General features: G+C 37.4%; 1 long non-coding RNA gene across 1 annotated transcript; it reads right to left on the bottom strand.

Annotated features, from left to right (window-relative positions):
- Positions 1–464: 464 nt before the first annotated feature.
- Positions 465–9,356, bottom strand: LOC125908979 (uncharacterized). Its single transcript, XR_007453514.1, has 3 exons — positions 8,990–9,356; positions 6,275–6,333; positions 465–808 (listed from the first exon to the last, which is right to left on the bottom strand). It is a non-coding gene; the product is annotated as an uncharacterized LOC125908979 (long non-coding RNA).
- Positions 9,357–18,491: the final 9,135 nt, after the last annotated feature.

Genomic DNA, 18,491 nt, shown 5'->3' with positions numbered 1-18,491 from the left:
TAGGGATAGAGACATCTTCCTCAACAAAATCAGACGATGCTTTGCAGTCACAAGGAAATAACAGATTCATCTATATATCAGATATATTTTATGAGATTTTTCTATAGGAATTGGCTCACAACTATGGAGGCTGAAAAGCCCCATGATCTGCTGTCTGCAAGCTGGAAACCCAGGATAGCTGGTGGTGTAATTCAGTTTGAGTCCAAAGGCCCAAGAACCAGGAACTCTGATGTTGTAAGTTTCAGTCCATGGACAGAGAGGAGATGAGCTATCTTAGCTCCATCAGTGAGGCAGGAAAGAAAAAGGGGGGGGGGTGGTGGTGGAGGGCAAATTCTTCCTTCCTCAGGCTCTTGCTCTAAGCAGGCCCTCAGTGTACTGGATGACACCCACCCACACTGGGGAGGGGGTTCTACCTTACTGAATCCATCAGTTCAAATGCTAATCTCATCCAGAAACTCTTCACAGACACACCCAGAAATAGTGTTTAATCTGGGCACTCCATGGCCATTCAAGTTGACACATAACCATTACAGATATTCATAAATAAAACCCTCTAGTGCCAGATGTTCAAAAATCCAGGATGATGATGACGGTGATGATTACTTCATCTGAGTTAAACTCTTATTAGAGTACTTTGTATGGAAACAATGGGAAAATCGTTGCCCTATTATATTTGTTCTTGCTCAAAGTCCCTTCCAATGTTAAGCTAGAGCCATTCTTGTTTCCTCTTTAACATCACCTGGTCTTCTCTTATGCTTCGGTGTTCTCAGGTTTAAAATGGGTTAATAACACATACCTCACAGGGCTGCTGTGAACATCAAAGAGAAAAAAAATATATTTAAAATAACATGTTTACCATAGAACTTTGTGTGCAGATTATCAGTCAAGTTATACACCCCATGGAGAGCAAACATTATTACAGATAAAACATATAAAATACTCTCAAGCTCTAAAATTGTCTACTACATCTCTGTGTTGGACAACTTAATACATTGCACAGGCCTACACCTCCAGGGCAACTGAAGTTTGAAAGCAATGTGTTCATATCAGAGCTTACCAGAATCGAATACACCCACCCCAATGATTCACAGGGCATATAAGAACTGAAACCTCCTTGAAATCAAAATGAAACACTCAAATACTTAAGTCCAAGATATCTAGCTTCTGAGAATATGTAAAAACACAGTGCTGGTGAAATTGTCTGCTATCTCAGGCACTTTTATACTTTACACCTTCCCTCCTACCTGGCTGGGATACAACTTTGTCAATACACTAAATAGTTTTGAATCAACTGGAGCATAATCAGCTCCATGGCCAAGGTTATGCTATTTATTTTAATGTCAGAATGGGAGCTGATGAGATCATTGTGGTCCTTCCATTATCTAGTTATAGAGACACATTTTGTTTTAATCTCTTTCTTCTAAATCAATGTTTGCTACTGGCAGTTCATATCAAAATGACTTTTGGGACTTTTCCATGTTTTGTCTCCCTTTCCTCAAATCAATGGGTGTGAAATGAGGGTTCAGGCATGTGCATTTTGAAAAATCTCCCCCTATAAATTTGATGGGCACCCCTGATTAAGAGCCACTCATGAAACTGAAGTGATCTAATCGTTGTATTTTTTTAAAGGAAAAAAATCAGTTACAATTTCACTCAGCTTCCTTCATAATAATTTTATGTTGTATACATTGGCAAAATCTTTACTTTTCAGATTTTGCTACATTAATATCATTTACTCTTGATACAACTCAGGGTTGCAAAACTGAATTCCAGTCCACTGCTATCCTGTAGCCAGCGTAACACCTGGCCTCATACGGGTATGAAACTTCTCTGATATTGGCCCATGTAGTGGAAAGGGAAAGGTCTTTTTCAGAGTTCATGATCATGGCCTTTGAGTTGTTATTTTCTCCCAGGGATAGAAGGAAAGGAGAGAAATAGCCCCCACATAGTGATTAGAAGCCTCAGTCACTATGTTCTTTTTAAAATTTTTAAAAATATCAAGTTAGAGGGGCGCCTGGGCGGCTCAGTCAGTTGAGCGTCCGACTTTGGCTCAGGTCACCATCTCACCATTCATGAGTTCAAGCCCCGTGTCAGGCTTTGTGCTGACAGCTCAGAGCCTGAAGCCTGCTTCGGATTCTGTGTCTCTTTCTCTCTCTGTTCCTTCTCCACTCTCATTCCATCTCTCTCTCAAAAATAAATAAAGATTACAAAAACAAATAAAATAAATAAATAAAAATATCAAGTTAGAAATAAAAAGGAGTCAATAACCAGCAGCTAGTCAAAACCATGTGTTTTGAGTAGTCTATAAATTAAATGACATATGTACATAATGATATATATGTAATATAACACACACCCCCATTTATACAGAAACATATCATGGATATGACAAATATTAATATGAATAAATGTAGAGAGTGGGCTTCAAAAAAAAAATCTCAGAATAAAGTCACTTTTAGAACTTGAGAAGTTCAGAGACTTCCTGATTGTGAGACTCTTGACAAGACTTTTTTAAACAACTCTGTTATGGTACAATGGATATACCTACATTGCATACATTAGATATGCAATTTTGTAAGTTTGAAATCATCACCACAATCAAAATTATGAATTTACCCATCACTCCAAAAAGTTTCCTCATGCCTTAACGTAATGTCTCTCAAGCTCCTCTCTTTCAGGTAACCACTTATTTACTCTCGTTAATATTTATTTTTTTGAATTATATACAAATTGTTCCATACAATAAGTACTCTTTTTCTGTCTTTTTTTTTTTGTATTCAACATAATTATTTTGAGATTCATTCATGTTATAGTATGAATCAATGGTGCATTCCTTTTAATGCAAGTAGTATTGTATTGTGTGAATGTACTGGTTTGTTTATCCATTCATCAGTTGACAGACATTTGGGTTGTTTCCAACCTTGGGCTATTACAAATAAAGCCATTATAAACATTTGTATGTAAGTCATTGTTTGGCTATGTGCTTTCTTTTCTCTTGGGTAGATACCTAGAAGTAGAATGGATGGTTCATCTGGCAAGTGTGAATGTTACATTTTATAAAACTTCCAAATGATTTTCAAAAGTGTATGATTTTTTCATTCCCATCAGCAATGTATGAGAGTCCAAATACCTCCACATTCTCACCAACACTTGGTATGGTCAGTCTTTTTAATTTAAGCCATTTTCATACCACACCATATTGGTACCTTATCATGGTTTTAATTTGCATTCCCACAGTAACAAATGATGTTGAACTTCCCGCCATGGGCATATTTCCCATCCACTTATCTTCTGTGGTGGAATGTCTATATAAACCCTTCATCCATTTTTTAGAATTGAGTTGTTTGTTTTCTTATTAAGTTTTGGAAATTTGTTATGTAGTGTACATACAAGTCCTATATCAGATAAGTGATTTACAAATATATTATCCTAATCTGCAGCTTGTCTTTTTATCCTTTAACCAGTGTCTCTTAAAGAACAAAAGTTCTTAATTTTTTTTTCTTTTGAGAGAGAGAGAGAGAGAGAGAGAGAGAGTAGCTGCATGAGTGAGCAGCGGTGGGAGTGGGGGAGCAGAGGGAGAAGGAGAGAGAGAATCTTAAACAGACTCCACAGAGCCATAGAAGGGCTTGATCTGACAACCTAAGATTGTGAGATTGTGACCTGAGCTGAAATCAAGAGTCAGACGCTTAACCAACTGGGCCACCCAGGTGCCCCAAAAGTTTTTAATTTTGATGTAGTCTGTTTTTTCTTTTATAGACTTTGATTTGTTGTAATAGCTGATAAATCTTTGCTTAACCCAAGATCCCAAGAGTTTTCTCCCATGTTTTTTTCTGTTTTTTCTTTTTTTGGAAGTTTTATAATTTTATATTTGTGTTTTTGAACCATCTTCAATATTTTTTTTTTTATACAGTGCTGATAGGGATTTAATTTTACTTTTAGTTTGCATGTGTATTTCCAGCAGGAGAGTCTGCAGTGTGTGAATGGAGGTCTGGGTTCTTGGATTTCCCACGAAAAGATAATACCCAACAATCCCACTGGAACAAAGACAGCCACAGGGAAAGCAGCAACCACAAAGCAGTTGAGTAAAGCAAAAGTACACTCTCAAGGTGGGAGAGCAGGCAAGTTCCAGGAGGTGGCACTGGCCCTAAGTTGTTTAAGGATTGGGTATCTGTTATAGCTCTCTGGGCTGGGAGGAGCTGAGACTCACAGTGGGGTGGTCTCTAAATGGAGGCAGCTTGCAATCATTTGGGGGACTTCTCCACAGGTTGGGAGCGGGAGTTTTTGACCCTACGATGTTTGTACCAGAACCGTCAAGGCAGCCTTTCTCAGATGGGGTAGGGGGCTATAACTGCAAGGCAAATGCATTATAAGGAGTGTAGGAGTCACCCTGGGGCAGAGGTGGGAGAAAAGAGCACACGCCCTGCACCTGTGGCTCTGGATATGTCAGCCTCAAGGTCTTGGAAGCCACAAGGTCAGCGTCTTGTGCCCCCGGCTGCTAATGTGTAACCTATGTATCACTATCCTTGCCTCCAGCTCACGTCACTAGCATTCCCCCTCAAGGACTTGGGACTCTGCCTTGGGGCATTCCTTCCACTGCTTCTACTGAACGTAGGGATAGCCACTTTCTTTAACACCATTTGTCAAAGTGACATTTTTTTTTTCTCCATTGGATTATTAGGAAGAGATTTCTAAGTTAAGATGTATAAATATAAAACAGATTACACCAAAATAAGTTTAAACTTCACTTTTGGAAAAATGCCTGGGTTATTGAAGAGAGATTCTGCTTTGATGTACAGCTATAGTTGATCCTAAGTACATTGGAAGAACTGAAACGTGGAAAAAAACAAACCAAGTCAAACACAACACATAGGTTTGGAGTTTGTTTTGAACGTGTGGTCCAGCTAAATGACCCAATTGATTCTCACGTACTTTTACTGGCTGTGTTTCTTATCATTTAGTCAAATATTCACCTATTTTGAATAGGGGATGGTAGCCTACTGCTGAGGACTAGACATCCTACATTATTAAATTTCTTTTCAAGGCATAAGTTACTAAGTTGGAGTAACTACATTATTAGAGGGTATAAAGGGGATTCTTTCTCCCGAACAGGGATCTATCCCATATTGAGTTTCATTCTGCATATGAACTACAAAGCCAACCGGTCAAAAGATTTCCTTCTACTCAGTCTATTTTGAGAGGATAAAATATATGACATATGATATTCCTGCTATGAAAATTTCAAGGTCTGCGATGGTTATATTGTATCTTTGTATTATTTATAAAGTTCATCCTAATTCTGTAGACATGAAATGATATTTGAAGTAAAATATTATAATATTTTTCAGAGTTACTTTATAAAAATAAAAACATTTTAAACTAAATCACTCTTGCCTTCTCCTTATGAATGCAAATAAAATCCTTAAAAATAGTGTAACTTGAACCAATCAATAAAATGAGAGAAGCCCATAAACCTGACATGCCTTTGATGATCACAACCCCTGATGCTGGAAAATTAATTTTGAGGCTCTACCAAGAAAGCTCCAGTTCCCACAGGAAGCAAACACATATGCTTGCGTGCACGTGCGTATGCACTTACACACACACGCGCACACACACACACACACGCGCACACACACACACCCCTGAGAAGTCACTACTTCTGCTTTATCAAAAAATAAAAGCATGTTTATTGCTTTATAAACAGTTCACAAAGTCTGTATAAAGCAGCCCTATCTTGTCTGGAGTTCCTCCCAAATAAACTTTTATTTTGGTGTTGCTGTCTATATACATTTTCCTTGCATAACTTCTGAGATTTTTGGGTCAACATTATCGCCAAACATGGGTATTCAGCTTGGAGTTAACGGTCTGACATGATACCTACCAGTATGTCTATCCTAAGGATGATTCACAAAGTACATTTTTTTATTAATTTCTTACAATTTTGTGTTTTTTTTCACATTGTATTAAAACAACTGGAACCAAGACTTGTGTTTCAGGGTATATGTAACTCATTCATGACCTATCGCATTACTGAACAGTTATAATGGTACGTTAGGACATTGTAGTCAATGTAGCGGGTGAGTGCTGTGGTCTATCATAACCCTCTAGTGTTGGAATCCTGATGCCCAATGTGATGCTATAAGGAGATGGGGCTTTGGGAGGTCCTTAGGGCATAAGGGTAGAGTCCTCATGAATGGGATCAGTGTGCCACAAAGAGACCCACAGAGATCCCTACCCTCTTTCACCATGTGAGGACAAAATGAGAATCTTTAACCTGGAAGGTTCTCATCCCATCATGCTGGCACCTTCTTCTCAGACTTCCAGGCTCTAGAACTGTAAAAAATAAATTTCTGCTGTTTACGTTTTGTCTCCCCCATGCATAATCTTTAGTGCCTGACACATAGTAAATACACATGAATATATACTGAGTGAATAAGTATCTGTGAAAAATCAAGTATGAACAATTCTAATTTAGCATTAATATTCTATAATATAGCAAATTTTTTGAATGCTGATGAATATCTTGCCCACTGGAATAGATTCTAGAGATACAAAAAAAAAAAAAAAAAAAGAAAGAAAAAAAAAGAAGACACAATATCTGATGTCAAAGGGCTTAGTGTCAATTCAAATTTGGTTGATCCTGAAATATTTAAGGTGATTTTGGAAGCAAAGATCAGTAATTATGACTCATAAATTGGCTCATAGTGTATATTTTTGCAAAGTTTTATAGATCATACCCAATGTCATAACCTTATATAATTACTTTCTTTTTTAATGTTTACTTTTGAGAGAGGTGGAGGGGCAGAGAGAGAGAGGGGGACCCAGGATCCAAAGAAGGCTCTGCACTGATAGCCGCAAGCCTGATGTGGGGCTAGAACTCAGGAACTGTGAGATCATGACCTGAGCCGAAGTTGGATGCTCAACCAAGTCACCCAGGTGCCCTGCCTTGTATAATTCTTTACCACATCTGCTTATTACCATTGTCTTCTACAAGCTAAAGGGCTTTACGAAGCTCAGGCTTAGTCTAGTCCTGTCAAATGCAAACATAGGCATAGATAGTGAGATTTAAGCAAAATGAGTAGGGGTGCCTGGGTGACTCAGTTCGTTAAGTGTCTGACTTGGGCTCAGATCATGATCTCATGTTTCATGGGTTTGAGCCCTGTTTGGGGCCCTATGCTGACAGCTCAGAGCCATGAGCCTGCTTCGGATTCTATGTCTCCCTCTCTGCCCCTCCCCTGCTCGCGCTCTCTCTCTCTGTCTCTCAAAAAGAAACAGACATTAAAAAATTTTATAAAGCAAAATGAGTGGTGGTGTAAATGCTTACCAGGTTCTTCCCTTATTAACTTCCAACACAACAGTTTTAAATGTGCATTTTTCACATGACAAAAATTACTGCAAGTTAACCCACCTTCCTTTTACAGGCAAGTAATGAAACTGATTAAAATCAAGTGAGATCATGATTGATTAAACTCATGATCAGAGAAAACTTCTGGCCTTTATTTATTGTTGAGTCGTTCACGAGACCATAGACAGAATTTGTCTCAGTCAATGTAAACTCCTCAACGATGAGCATTGGGCTGTACATTGTTTTCTATATCGGTAACCAGTGCAAGCTTCATTCATGCCTTTAACTTGACTTGTAATTAGAAAATCTAGACCAGCCAGCCACGTCTTAAAACTCAACTGCAGGAGGCAGAGCTAAGTTAATTCTTTTTAGGGTCTCAGTGTCGTGATAGCTACATAAAGGCCAAGTTTAGAGAAAAGGGAACATGGAGAATAGCTGGCAAAATTTCAAGATGGAGAAAGATTATCATAGAAATACAGAGTCGAGGACATCTGAAAGATCTTTGTCATGGCTTACATTGTTTTACAGCCCCTGTGGGCACCATTCAAAGAGGTGCTATGACTTGTGAGCTTCGCAAAGTTACGGACACAGGCAGAATAAAATTGCAAGTCTTTTAATTCCTAGTTCAAGTTTCTCCCCAGTCCAAGAAGCTTTCAAAAAAAAAATTATACGCTGTTGTTTTAATAAAAAGTACCTCCTTTTCTGCCTGAAACTGATTGCAAAATAAGTTTCCTTCCCAACACATCCTGAGAACAGAGAGCTTTAAACCATATAGATCTTATATTCATAGAGCCCTGCTTCAAAGAACAATATTCAGAGGAGGGGTACTCATACAAAAGCAAATAAATGTTAAGGCTATTATATAGCTGACTTAAAATTTTAGTAGCAATAGTGTGGTAAAGAAAAATAAATTTCAAGATGTGCGACTAAAAGAAACTCTATCCTTTAAATCTATCAAGCATTCTGGTAAATGTTCCTTAACTTGTCACTGGTGAAACAAATTCAATTTGCCACTTCAGTTCTAGCAAAGTGTCATCAATTTTCTTCTCCTTTTCCTCTCTGTACTCTTTTCTGTGCAATTATCAATTTCTGTTGGCTTCAAGTATCACCAATTTGATTACAGCTCTTCACATGTATATTTCCATTCCCGTTTTGTTTTTTTTTTTTTTCTCTTTCTCTCCAGACTGAAATGCATTGCACTCTTGTATCTGGGATACTTGTAAGTGCTTCCAGTTAAACATTGTAAGTATTAAGCACATCTTCATCTCATTTCAAAGCCTTCTTTCCCTGCATTTCCTAATCCATGTGATAGAACTTACACTCCTACTGCTGCCCCATTCCTCACACCTGTTCACATCTGTTAATTCTAGCTCTGGAGCGCCTGGGTGGCTCAGTCCGTTAAGCATCTGCTCAGGTCATGATCTCATGGTTCGTGAGTTCGAGGCCCCTTTTGGGCTCTGTGTTGACAGCCCAGAGCCTGGAGCCTGCTTCGGATTCTGTGTCTCCCTCTGTCTCTCCCTTCCCCACTCATACTTTCTCTCTCTAAGATAAAATAAACATTAAAACCATTCTGGCCCTAAATGGTTCTTAGATTTGTTCCCTGCCTTTCATTCCCACCACCTCTACGTGAGCCCTGGAACTTACCGCCTCCTGTATGATTTCTGCGGCTCCTGTTTATTTCTCATACAGCTTGGAGTTGGGGTGATCATGTCATGCCCACTCTACAAGGAATATTCTAGAGCTCTTAGGTTGCTCAAAAGCTCTTTGCAGTTGGTACCTGTCTTTTTTAACTTGCCCCACCTCACATCAAGTATCCTAAACTTTAGTTATCCTGTACCTCAGCCACTTAAACACTTTCTAGTTCCCGGACATACTTGGCCCTACATGCTTCTGAGCATACTTGATACGATACATATCCCATTTTTATGTGCTGAAATCCAACATATTCAACAAGATTTGCTCCTCTTGCCTTCCCCATAGAGCAACAAGACAACTAGTGGAGCAAGTCCCTCTCGCTTTTATGTTTCCATAGCAATCTGTTCATATTCTGTTCTATTATTCTATTCTATTCTATTCTATTCTATTCTATCCTATTCATATTGTGACTCTTACCAATTGCACTCTAGCTATTTGTGTCTCTAGCTTTCCCAAATGCTGTGAGCTCCCTTAATCAAATCAGAAACAACCATAGTACTTAGAGATTAGGTAACATTCAATGTATGTTTTCTGAATAAAGGAGTAATGGTGAACAGGTAAATGCACACATGAATGAAGGAATAATGGGTGAATCAAACACAGACCCCTGATTTCTTGTCTCAGGCACAGACTGCAGTAGGGAATAATTAGAAAATGTACCTAAGCCTGGCATTGTACAAGTAGACTCATATGGGATCTAATATTAGGCAATCAACAGAGCTCTTCTCCACAAATACCACCCTGTGAGGTCCTTGATGCTTGCAATTCTTTTAAAGTAGGGCAAAAGTTTTCATTATATGATTAGGGAAGAAGATAAGTTTAAAAATACTGCAATCACTAATTCATAGCATGATGGGCAGTAAGGAGTCAATAACATTGAAGTTAGTTTCTGCCCCTTATAGAACATTACTCCAGATCCAGGCTGCCCGAGTGTAAGATCCAACTCAACAATGTTTGACCAATAGGTAGATGTCTCTGTGATGTGGTTTTCTCATATATAAGACAAGGAGTATATTTATAGGATTATTTTAGATGTGTTATAATAATAAAACTCAGTAAGTTAATAATGTGTGTGTAGTGCTTACAGGAGTGCCTTGTACTTAGTTTATGTTTTATAAATTGTTATTTTAAATTTCCAACAATTTATAATTGACATCAGGACTTCTCTGGAGGAAAATGTGTAGTAATAGATAGAATGAGGTTTACCAGAAGATAAGGGAAATGGTACAGAGGGGAAATGGGTCAAGGAAGTTAGAACAGGTCTGTGAAATGCAATTTCTTCCCTGGAGTGTAATTGTACGTTTACCAAAATTTTTAATTTGGCACAACAATGATCATATCATTTAGTTTTCAGATAATATAGTAAGGTGATTTTTTACAATAAGAGGGATAGGTATTGATGGAAGATGATCAAGACTCAGTTTTCAGGAGAAAAAAAATATCGGAGACAGAATTAGGAGGCATTCATTCACAATTGAAAAGAAAATAGCCATTGTTAAAACAATAACAACAAAAACCTGTAAGGAAAGATGGAAAATAGGAAGATAAAGACCTAAGGATAGCTCAGTGTAAGTGAGGGAGAGGGAAGAATGTTACTGAAAATGTCAAACCTGAGTGTAATTCTGTAAAACACAACAACAAAATAATAAACAAACAAAAACAAAAACAAGCAAAAGAAACCCCATTAATCTTATTGATATGCTGTAGGAGAGGAAAATAGTCCCTTGCCTAAAAAGCAAAAATTACATGCTCAGTTTTTACTTTAAAATGGAGATATATTCAAGGAAAGGAGAGAGAAACAAAGATCAAAGTGGATCAATAATATTGTAATTATGACTTATTTCTCCATCATGTTCCTTATACAAACAAAAATAAGAAACAAAGCATAAGGTCTCCCTTTGCCTAAAAAGACCAGACTATTTGTACAAAACATTTTAGACCATGTCCTACGTTTGTGTTCATTACATACCAGAAAGCCTTTCAGAGAGTAAATTGCACTCATTTTAGATTCTTATCATTAACACAATTCATACTGATCTGCTGCTCTTTCATCCCATAACAGATAGATTAGCAGGAAATTATAGCCAGGTTGGTAGAAATATATAAATGCAATCTGCATAATATTTATCCAATGTATGACACTATGTATGTATATCCTAAAAACATATTAAATATAAATATAAAACATATATTTATATCCATATAAAACATATTAAATGCAAACATCTGAAACATATGAAATGTGTTTTAAATGAAGGGAAAACAGAAAAAAACTATAAAAAATAAAAACAAAATTTCAAGATACATAAGTGGTTTGGGACTTGTTAAAACAGGGACAGGCATCTCTGGCTTCAAAAGGGCAGTCCTGTAGTATCTTAGAAAATAACGATAATGGATAGTTACATTTACAAGTTTATGATATCATGATAAATTTAAATTATAAAGAAATTATGCAAAATATTTAGGAAAGGTCTCCTGTTTTTATTGTTAAGTTTTGTACTGTGTATATGGAAAATTCACCTATATGAAACATTTTATATGATGATAATGATGGAAAAAGGAGGCACTGTTTTTATTTAGCGGTACCATTAAAATCACGGCATGATTGTAAATTGCCTTTCTCACATTCTAAGTAGTTGAAAATAGCTGAGCTGCTTCTGATCTCCTATTATGGCCAGTTCTAACAATGAATCTTTTTTGACATTAATTGGAAAACAAAGAGACACTAGAGATTATTATTTTGAGTTGCCTAAATGTTAAAACTCTTTATTAAATTTAATTTAATTCAAATAAAAATTCATTGAAATTAATTAATGATAACAATGTTAACTATTAGTTGTAGTGTAACTTCCAATAATAAACACCTCCGAAATGTTAAGAGGAAACCTAATCGACAATGCCTGGGGGGAAAGAACCTGCCTTTCACCCTTTCCCCAACCTGTAAATGTTTCCTCCATTCAACACAAAGAACACAGGTCCCAAGGAGCCCCTCAAACCATTGGAATCAATCAAGCAACTCTTGTAGGCAAAGGACAGAACAAAAGGCTCTCAGGGATCTGTACTGTGGGCTAGGTATGGGTGAGAAAAATAATTTAAGCCTTATTCACAAATCACTGAAGATCCACTCTGAAGCTTCCTTATTATTCACAAATCCATTAATAAAACACACTAAACAGTGGTGCTAAAGAGATGGCTAGATGTTCACTAAAGTCCCTCCTTTTCTTTGGTCAAACAACTGGATGACTTTGCCAGCCTCTTTTGAGATGCAAAACTCCTTGTGACTAAGTTTTTCCCAAAGGAACACAAGTAGCAGTGTGTTGGTCAAATCCTCCCATGGGCGTTGCTCCTTGCTCTTTTCCTTCCTCTGGAAGTACAGACCATGGCAAGGTCTTCGGTAGGGGATGGCTGAGCACCAAGGCCCAAGGAGCCTGGATCTGTGTGTGTGATCCTATGGGGAGGGTTGTCCTGCAGACATTAACACCAGCGGGTCACTCAACTCACATAAACGAACAGTGAACAATGGCGTTAAACCATTGAAATTTACCATCTATTGTGTTCATTCCCCAGCTTACCTTAACTAATTTGAAAACTGAAGTAGAGAGTTTGGAGTTAAGTAAACCTAACTTTCAATTCCCATTCCCAATTTGCCAAATGTGTGGCTTTGGGTAAAGTCTCTCAAACTGCAAAGACCTCCATTGTCTGATCTTTAAAAAGGGGAAAAACCTATGCCAGAGTTTTAATGAGATAACATGTAATATTCTTTTCCTGAATTTTATTTTTTTAAATTGTTTTTTAAGTTTATTTATTTAGAGAGATAAAGAGGGAGTGGGGGATGGGCAGAAAGAGAGGGAGAGAGAAAATCCTAAGCAGGCTCCTCACTGTCAATGCTAAACCCGATGTGGGGCTCGAACTTACAAACCATGAGATCATAACCTAAGCCGAAATCAAGAGTCTGATGCTTAACCGACTAGGCCACCCAAGCGGCCTTCTTTTTCTGAATTTTAAATGAGATAAAATATAATAAAATATTTAACACAGAGCCTAACAAAATACTTACAATGGGAGTTATTATAATTAGTTTGGTAATTAAGTACCATAAGTACTCTTCCAGGAAGAGAAAATAAATATCTGAATAGTTTTTAAGACTATGCATCTAAGTACAGACTCTGTCCTTGATATAATCTAACTGGCAATTCAGTCTTCTCTACATGAAAGCTGCTTAAGCAAGGGGATCCTTACGGGTTGATAAGTCTAAATATTTTTAAATTCAAAGATACGACTTTGCATGTAATCCAGACTCTTGACGGCAAGAACGTAGGACCATCTTTGTGGGTTACCTAATGCCCAAGTGCACACACAACACAAATACACACATATGCACCACCTATTTATTTAATGAAGTGTTTTCTAAAGAGGCACCTATATTCCATGTTACCAAGTGAAGGTAAAATGACTCCAAAGAGATAAAAGAAAACAATTACTTCACTGTTCCTAGGAAGGGGATCTGTATAAAATATTTGAGGTTGATGAGAACTGAAGTCCTTATTCTTATTTGTGTTCTATTCATTCCACAGATAAACTAAAAAGAACAACAACAACAAAAAGAAGTATATAGACAACAGGGGCAAAATGTCATCCCAAATAATACATTGATAATACTTTAAAATAACCATTTCCAGAGGCGCTTACGTGGCTCAGGCTAAACACCTGATTTCAGCTCGGGTCATGATCTCACGGTTCATGGATTTGAGCCCTGAGTCGGGCTCTGTGCTGACAGCTCAGAGCTCGGAGCTCAGAGCCTGGAGCCTGCTTCGGATTCTGCCTCCCTCTCTCTCTGCCCCTCTCCTGCTCGTGCGCTCTCTCCTTCTCTCTCTCTCTCTCTCAAAAATAAATAAACATTAAAAAATAAAATAAAATAAAATAAAATAAAATAAAATAAAATAAAACAACCATTTCCATAAATGAGGTGGTCAATATTAGTTTTAAAGCTTACAGATCTCAAGTACCCTGGAACTTGATTCAATGCCAGTATGAAAGAAGGGTGAAATAAGCAAGACCTTTCTCTTATTTTTTTTTATACCTCTCAATAATAAATTGTAACATGCCTTTGTCTACATCTTTCTTTAGACATATTAGTGCTATTTTGGATTGCAAAATTTTTATCCGACCCTACCGGCTCTCCCTCCCACCCCTTTGCCTTTTCTTTCTTCACCATTGTTCCTCTAAACTACAAGACCATCTGTTCACTTGGCAGATGCGAGTCAGTTCTCTAATTGTTGTCATTCTTAGCAGAGTGCAAACCCGGCACAATCCGGAGGACGAGAAGTACTACATTCATGAGTTAGCCAAATGTATATTGTTGTCGAAATTACTTGTCAAAACGTCAAAGGGAACGATATTTGATTTTCAAAGCACAGCATACATCCACCCAGATTACAATATGAGGGCCTTATTATGCGGTTACTTATGCAATGCATCATTCAGATTTTGACGCAAGTAAATGGCATGAGCTCTCACAGGCTCTGATTTCTATTGTGTAGAAGGAGTATAGGAGTTAGTTACAAAATCCTTTGTTCAAGCAGTGAATTGAGAGGTTTTTCTGAAGTATATCAAATGCATACATTTAGAAGACAGAAATCTGCGGTATGAATGCACGTCACTTTTAAACAGCCTCGCTACATGATAACCGGGATTTAAACAATATATTAAATATATTAAAGGTGGAATTGGAAGATTTTCAAGGCAAAAAGCAACAAGATACCGTATTAGGGTTCTACTGCTGCTGTAACAAATTACCACAAATTTATTTACATTTTGTAGATCAGGAGCCTGGCACGGGTCTCCCTGGACTAAACGCAAGGTTTCAACAGGGCTGCATTCCTTTTCAGAGACCGGTGAAGAATTCATTTTCTTGCCTCTGGTAGTTTCCAGAGGCCACCCTTTTCCTTGGCTGTAGGCTGCTTCTCTCTTCATAGCCAGCAACAATGTTGCATCTCCTTGATTTTTCTTCCTAGTCACACCTCCCTGCCTGCCAACAGCTAAGGAAGCTTCATTGCTTCTGCTGAAATCATGTGATCAGGATGAGATCACCAGGATAATCCAGGTTAATGTCCCCGACTCAAAATCCTTCATCGGAACCACACCCACAAAGTCCGCTTCTCCAGAGAAGGCATCATACTCACGGGTTCCCAGGAATCTGCTATAAACATCTTTGTGGAATATTATTCTGCCCACCCACAGCTATCATCCATCTGTGACTCCTCTTTCACAAATGACAAATGGAAAGCATAAAATAGGTTACGTTAGCTCAAAGTCAAACACTGAAAAGAATAACACTGTAACCCCAACACTCCAATTCCCTGCCCTTATAAATGAAATATACTTTTCTTCCTAATTTTACATGCTTCTTCTTGCAAAAAAAGAAATTGATCAAAGGGTTACTCTGGAAAGTGTTTGCACTTCGTACATGTGATAGCAGACCCAAACTATTATTTGATGATACAAATCAGTTACAAGTGAAACTTTTCAGCAATGCATAGACCACCCAGAGTTAGAGTAGGTGTTTAATTAAATTATATACATTGTTGATGACAGCAATGATGACGTCATATCACAACACCTTTCCAAAGGCTCTAAGAACTGCTTTTAATTTCTAATGGATCTAGGAAGTAATCTGAATATACACAGATTAAAGATAAATGAGTAAGAAACCGAACAATTAGAAGTCTGTACATGTAAACCTTCTACACATACTTATTAAATGGCGATTCCAGGCTAAATGTAGAGATAGATGCTGGAGATAAAGGATAAATATGGTATGGAACTACACTGAATGAGCTCAGTGTGATTGGGAAACAGGTACATATATAAATTTTGTACCATGTGTTCTAAAGGTATATGGAAAGAGAATCAAGGAGGAAGCAGTTAGCACTGAAAGGGGTCTCAATATTTGAGATTGGTTTTGAAGGATAACCAGGATTTTGAACATTCAGATAAGTAGCAATACGCTGTCCTTTATTTTCTCAGGAACCATAAAATGATATCAGTTTAATCAAATAAAAAAATGTCTTGCAAAATTAGCCTCTAGGAAACTTACATGCTTCACATCAAATTTCCACCCAACTTTTCTTCTGTATTGAAAAGTGTGAGTTTAAAGAGAAAGAAAGAAAGAAAGAAAGAAAGAAAGAAAGAAAAGTAAAATAAAAGTGTAAGTCTGAGGATGAACAATAGCACAATTCACTCAGGCCACAGGGTTGCTTTCACCAATGAGCAAACTTTAACTCTGGAGCTGAGTCCGCAGCAGAGGCCCTCACTGACTGTTTAAAGCCACATAAAATATAAGCTTTAGCTCTGGAGAGTGTCAAAACAGATTCTCCTTAATAAAATGTTCACTTGTTTTCAAGAACGGCTAAGCCACATCAAAAGTAGGCACTTTGGGGTGCCTGAGTGGCTCAGTCCATTAAGCATCCAACTTTGGCTCAGGTCATGATCTCATGGTTCATGGGTTCAAGCCCCATGCTGGGCTCTGTGCTGACAGCTCGAGGCCTGGAGCCTGCTTCAGATTCTGTCTCCCTCTCTCTCTGCTCCTCCCCTGCTCATTCTCTCTCTCTCTCTCTCTCTCTCTTTCTCTATCCCTCTCCCTAAAAAAGAAATAAAAACTTTAAAAAATTAAAAAAAAAACTAGACACTTTAATTTGGGAATATTCAATAAATAATAACATCATTAGTAATGACTAAGATTTTACAGAATATTTTGGAACGTGACAATATCTCACTATGCATTCAAGTATTCAGTAAATATTTGTTAAGCTACTATTATTCACTGGATAGTCTTCTGTGCATTGAAGAAGTGAACTAAACAAGCTGTTCTCTAAGAGAGATGAATATATAATATGGCAGATGATAGGAAGTGCTATAAAGTTAAAAGTAAGAGAAGGTAATAGGAAAATGGCCTGGAGGTGATGTTAACACAAAAGATTTTTTTTTAAGTTTATTTATTTTGAGAGAGAGAGAGAGATTGAGAGAGAATCCCAAGCAAGCTCTGAACCGACACCACAGGGCCTGACTCAGGTCTCAACCAGGGGCTCCATCTCAAGGACCATGAGATCATGACCTGAGCCAAAGTCAAGGTTAAGCGTAACCAACCGAATCACCCATGTGCCCCAAAACACACGATTTCTAGGGAAATACTCTAAGGTCGTCTTTGAGCACAGAACTGAGAAAAGGGAATGAGGAACCTTTACAGAAAGAACAGAAAATACAAATGCCATAGGGAAAGCCCAAGTACAGTATTTCTCATGTACACCAAGAAAAGCAATAAGGCCAGAGCTGTGCAGGCAAAGAAAAATGTAGGAGATGAGGGCAAACAAGCAGCTATGGAAGCTTCTGTGGAGGACCCTGTGGGATTTTGGTTTCAGTGCAGTGGGAACTTACTAGCAGATTTTCAACAGAGCTGTGACATGACCTGACTTACATCTTAAAGAGATTTATCTGCCTTCTGTATCGCACAGGGGTAAGCAGAGAGGTCATTAGAGACCCACTGCTCTTGTCCAACTGAGGTATGAGGATGGCCCCTCTTTCAATATGACTTTGCAAACTGGTTAAATGGAAAATTTATTTCAGTACTTTTTCAAAATGGAGATTGTAGATACATCTGTATTAGCGCAAAATAATAAAAAAATAGTTAAATCCATGTGGACAATAAAAGATGTAAAATTTGTAGAAATTTGAATAACTACATAGGATTCTTGAATAACACAAAGATAATTAATACTGAAAAGTGTATATGAGAGTTATTGCCGTCATTATTTGTAGGACATTGTTTAGAAAATACCTACCTATAATCAATGAAGTGTCACACTTTATTCACCCTCATTTTAAACATTTGTGCTGAATGGTTGTAATTTTTTAGTAAAAGTTCTTATTAAACTATTTATTATGTATATTTCCTATGTATATATTAGAAACATACATACATTTTATATGTATATATATACATATTAGAAAAATAATGCCTTAAAATTATTGCAACTTATGTATATTGCTAAATAACATTTTCAGTTGTAACTCTAAGCATTTTCTTGGGAAAATCAAGATTCACCCGCTATTATCATAATAGTCAAAGCCTAAATCATAACTAACATGTATTTATACAAATAAAATCACATCCAAACATGCACACTTTAAAGTTACTAAGGAAGTCTTAAACAACTCCATATGTTTAAAATTCCCTTTGGATTCTAATGAAATATTTGTAATATTTAGTTTCTGGGCCATATGTGCAATCACTTCAAAAATTTCTTGGTAACATGGGTAACTTTTTTTTTTTTTTGGTATTGGTTGCTAAGGTTACAGACTTTTTTTTCTTTGCTATTAACAGACTATATTGGGTCTGTAACCTGAGTCTCCTGGGCTCTCAGATTCTGATTGCCCCATGTCTCATTTTCTAGGC

Source organism: Panthera uncia (genome assembly GCF_023721935.1).
Source record: "Panthera uncia isolate 11264 chromosome B3 unlocalized genomic scaffold, Puncia_PCG_1.0 HiC_scaffold_1, whole genome shotgun sequence".
In the NCBI taxonomy this organism is placed as follows: Eukaryota; Metazoa; Chordata; class Mammalia; order Carnivora; family Felidae; genus Panthera; species Panthera uncia.
The sequence above is the reverse complement of the archived record's forward strand: the minus strand, read 5'-3'. Positions and strand labels throughout refer to the sequence as shown.